The sequence below is a fragment of the Musa acuminata genome, unplaced genomic scaffold, assembly GCF_036884655.1.
Source record: "Musa acuminata AAA Group cultivar baxijiao unplaced genomic scaffold, Cavendish_Baxijiao_AAA HiC_scaffold_536, whole genome shotgun sequence".
Lineage (NCBI taxonomy): Eukaryota > Viridiplantae > Streptophyta > Magnoliopsida > Zingiberales > Musaceae > Musa > Musa acuminata.
The window spans coordinates 10,001-15,000 of record NW_027020781.1 but is presented as its reverse complement, the minus strand read 5'-3'; positions in this window follow the sequence as shown (position 1 = coordinate 15,000).

Here is a 5,000-nt window from a genome sequence, read left to right as displayed (position 1 = left end):
CGAGCGAGCGGCGAGCGGCGAACAGCGAGCGAAGCGAGAGGCAGCACCGTCCCTGCTATACGAAAGCCCCATCCAGCCCTGTGCCACCCGGGGGGTTCCAGGGTGCTGAGATGGCTGACGTTTTGCTCCGCTCTCGACGGTCACCGCGCAATGCAAGAACAGGCCAAAAACTGGCCAAAACGGCCCAAAAACGGGCCAAAACTGGCCATTTTTGGCTGCGCGAGCGGCGAGCGGCGGACAGCGAGCGAAGCGAGAGGCAGCACCGTCCCTGCTATACGAAAGCCCCATCCAGCCCTGTGCCACCCGGGGGGTTCCAGGGTGCTGAGATGGCTGACGTTTTGCTCCGCTCTCGACGGTCACCGCGCAATGCAAGAACAGGCCAAAAACTGGCCAAAACGGCCCAAAAACGGGCCAAAACTGGCCATTTTTGGCTGCGCGAGCGAGCGGCGAGCGGCGGACAGCGAGCGAAGCGAGAGGCAGCACCGTCCCTGCTATACGAAAGCCCCATCCAGCCCTGTGCCACCCGGGGGGTTCCAGGGTGCTGAGATGGCTGACGTTTTGCTCCGCTCTCGACGGTCACCGCGCAATGCAAGAACAGGCCAAAAACTGGCCAAAACGGCCCAAAAACGGGCCAAAACTGGCCATTTTTGGCTGCACGAGCGAGCGGCGAGCGGCGGACAGCGAGCGAAGCGAGAGGCAGCACCGTCCCTGCTATACGAAAGCCCCATCCAGCCCTGTGCCACCCGGGGGGTTCCAGGGTGCTGAGATGGCTGACGTTTTGCTCCGCTCTCGACGGTCACCGCGCAATGCAAGAACAGGCCAAAAACTGGCCAAAACGGCCCAAAAACGGGCCAAAACTGGCCATTTTTGGCTGCACGAGCGAGCGGCGAGCGGCGGACAGCGAGCGAAGCGAGAGGCAGCACCGTCCCTGCTATACGAAAGCCCCATCCAGCCCTGTGCCACCCGGGGGGTTCCAGGGTGCTGAGATGGCTGACGTTTTGCTCCGCTCTCGACGGTCACCGCGCAATGCAAGAACAGGCCAAAAACTGGCCAAAACGGCCCAAAAACGGGCCAAAACTGGCCATTTTTGGCTGCACGAGCGAGCGGCGAGCGGCGGACAGCGAGCGAAGCGAGAGGCAGCACCGTCCCTGCTATACGAAAGCCCCATCCAGCCCTGTGCCACCCGGGGGGTTCCAGGGTGCTGAGATGGCTGACGTTTTGCTCCGCTCTCGACGGTCACCGCGCAATGCAAGAACAGGCCAAAAACTGGCCAAAACGGCCCAAAAACGGGCCAAAACTGGCCATTTTTGGCTGCGCGAGCGAGCGGCGAGCGGCGGACAGCGAGCGAAGCGAGAGGCAGCACCGTCCCTGCTATACGAAAGCCCCATCCAGCCCTGTGCCACCCGGGGGGTTCCAGGGTGCTGAGATGGCTGACGTTTTGCTCCGCTCTCGACGGTCACCGCGCAATGCAAGAACAGGCCAAAAACTGGCCAAAACGGCCCAAAAACGGGCCAAAACTGGCCATTTTTGGCTGCACGAGCGAGCGGCGAGCGGCGGACAGCGAGCGAAGCGAGAGGCAGCACCGTCCCTGCTATACGAAAGCCCCATCCAGCCCTGTGCCACCCGGGGGGTTCCAGGGTGCTGAGATGGCTGACGTTTTGCTCCGCTCTCGACGGTCACCGCGCAATGCAAGAACAGGCCAAAAACTGGCCAAAACGGCCCAAAAACGGGCCAAAACTGGCCATTTTTGGCTGCACGAGCGAGCGGCGAGCGGCGGACAGCGAGCGAAGCGAGAGGCAGCACCGTCCCTGCTATACGAAAGCCCCATCCAGCCCTGTGCCACCCGGGGGGGGTTCCAGGGTGCTGAGATGGCTGACGTTTTGCTCCGCTCTCGACGGTCACCGCGCAATGCAAGAACAGGCCAAAAACTGGCCAAAACGGCCCAAAAACGGGCCAAAACTGGCCATTTTTGGCTGCACGAGCGAGCGGCGAGCGGCGGACAGCGAGCGAAGCGAGAGGCAGCACCGTCCCTGCTATACGAAAGCCCCATCCAGCCCTGTGCCACCCGGGGGGTTCCAGGGTGCTGAGATGGCTGACGTTTTGCTCCGCTCTCGACGGTCACCGCGCAATGCAAGAACAGGCCAAAAACTGGCCAAAACGGCCCAAAAACGGGCCAAAACTGGCCATTTTTGGCTGCGCGAGCGAGCGGCGAGCGGCGGACAGCGAGCGAAGCGAGAGGCAGCACCGTCCCTGCTATACGAAAGCCCCATCCAGCCCTGTGCCACCCGGGGGGTTCCAGGGTGCTGAGATGGCTGACGTTTTGCTCCGCTCTCGACGGTCACCGCGCAATGCAAGAACAGGCCAAAAACTGGCCAAAACGGCCCAAAAACGGGCCAAAACTGGCCATTTTTGGCTGCACGAGCGAGCGGCGAGCGGCGGACAGCGAGCGAAGCGAGAGGCAGCACCGTCCCTGCTATACGAAAGCCCCATCCAGCCCTGTGCCACCCGGGGGGTTCCAGGGTGCTGAGATGGCTGACGTTTTGCTCCGCTCTCGACGGTCACCGCGCAATGCAAGAACAGGCCAAAAACTGGCCAAAACGGCCCAAAAACGGGCCAAAACTGGCCATTTTTGGCTGCACGAGCGAGCGGCGAGCGGCGGACAGCGAGCGAAGCGAGAGGCAGCACCGTCCCTGCTATACGAAAGCCCCATCCAGCCCTGTGCCACCCGGGGGGTTCCAGGGTGCTGAGATGGCTGACGTTTTGCTCCGCTCTCGACGGTCACCGCGCAATGCAAGAACAGGCCAAAAACTGGCCAAAACGGCCCAAAAACGGGCCAAAACTGGCCATTTTTGGCTGCACGAGCGAGCGGCGAGCGGCGGACAGCGAGCGAAGCGAGAGGCAGCACCGTCCCTGCTATACGAAAGCCCCATCCAGCCCTGTGCCACCCGGGGGGTTCCAGGGTGCTGAGATGGCTGACGTTTTGCTCCGCTCTCGACGGTCACCGCGCAATGCAAGAACAGGCCAAAAACTGGCCAAAACGGCCCAAAAACGGGCCAAAACTGGCCATTTTTGGCTGCACGAGCGAGCGGCGAGCGGCGGACAGCGAGCGAAGCGAGAGGCAGCACCGTCCCTGCTATACGAAAGCCCCATCCAGCCCTGTGCCACCCGGGGGGTTCCAGGGTGCTGAGATGGCTGACGTTTTGCTCCGCTCTCGACGGTCACCGCGCAATGCAAGAACAGGCCAAAAACTGGCCAAAACGGCCCAAAAACGGGCCAAAACTGGCCATTTTTGGCTGCACGAGCGAGCGGCGAGCGGCGGACAGCGAGCGAAGCGAGAGGCAGCACCGTCCCTGCTATACGAAAGCCCCATCCAGCCCTGTGCCACCCGGGGGGTTCCAGGGTGCTGAGATGGCTGACGTTTTGCTCCGCTCTCGACGGTCACCGCGCAATGCAAGAACAGGCCAAAAACTGGCCAAAACGGCCCAAAAACGGGCCAAAACTGGCCATTTTTGGCTGCACGAGCGAGCGGCGAGCGGCGGACAGCGAGCGAAGCGAGAGGCAGCACCGTCCCTGCTATACGAAAGCCCCATCCAGCCCTGTGCCACCCGGGGGGTTCCAGGGTGCTGAGATGGCTGACGTTTTGCTCCGCTCTCGACGGTCACCGCGCAATGCAAGAACAGGCCAAAAACTGGCCAAAACGGCCCAAAAACGGGCCAAAACTGGCCATTTTTGGCTGCACGAGCGAGCGGCGAGCGGCGGACAGCGAGCGAAGCGAGAGGCAGCACCGTCCCTGCTATACGAAAGCCCCATCCAGCCCTGTGCCACCCGGGGGGTTCCAGGGTGCTGAGATGGCTGACGTTTTGCTCCGCTCTCGACGGTCACCGCGCAATGCAAGAACAGGCCAAAAACTGGCCAAAACGGCCCAAAAACGGGCCAAAACTGGCCATTTTTGGCTGCACGAGCGAGCGGCGAGCGGCGGACAGCGAGCGAAGCGAGAGGCAGCACCGTCCCTGCTATACGAAAGCCCCATCCAGCCCTGTGCCACCCGGGGGGTTCCAGGGTGCTGAGATGGCTGACGTTTTGCTCCGCTCTCGACGGTCACCGCGCAATGCAAGAACAGGCCAAAAACTGGCCAAAACGGCCCAAAAACGGGCCAAAACTGGCCATTTTTGGCTGCACGAGCGAGCGGCGAGCGGCGGACAGCGAGCGAAGCGAGAGGCAGCACCGTCCCTGCTATACGAAAGCCCCATCCAGCCCTGTGCCACCCGGGGGGTTCCAGGGTGCTGAGATGGCTGACGTTTTGCTCCGCTCTCGACGGTCACCGCGCAATGCAAGAACAGGCCAAAAACTGGCCAAAACGGCCCAAAAACGGGCCAAAACTGGCCATTTTTGGCTGCACGAGCGAGCGGCGAGCGGCGGACAGCGAGCGAAGCGAGAGGCAGCACCGTCCCTGCTATACGAAAGCCCCATCCAGCCCTGTGCCACCCGGGGGGTTCCAGGGTGCTGAGATGGCTGACGTTTTGCTCCGCTCTCGACGGTCACCGCGCAATGCAAGAACAGGCCAAAAACTGGCTAAAACGGCCCAAAAACGGGCCAAAACTGGCCATTTTTGGCTGCGCGAGCGAGCGGCGAGCGGCGGACAGCGAGCGAAGCGAGAGGCAGCACCGTCCCTGCTATATACGAAAGCCCCATCCAGCCCTGTGCCACCCGGGGGGTTCCAGGGTGCTGAGATGGCTGACGTTTTGCTCCGCTCACGACGGTCACCGCACCACGCAAGAACGGACCATAAACAGGCCAAAACAGCCCAAAAACGGGCCAAAACTGGTCATTTTTGGCTGCGCGAGCGAGCGGCGAGCGGCGAACAGCGAGCGAAGCGTGAGGCAGCACCGTCCCTGCTATACGAAAGCCCCATCCAGCCCTGTGCCACCCGGGGGGTTCCAGGGTGCTGAGATGGCTGACGTTTTGCTCCGCTCACGACGGTCACCGCGCCATGCAAGAAC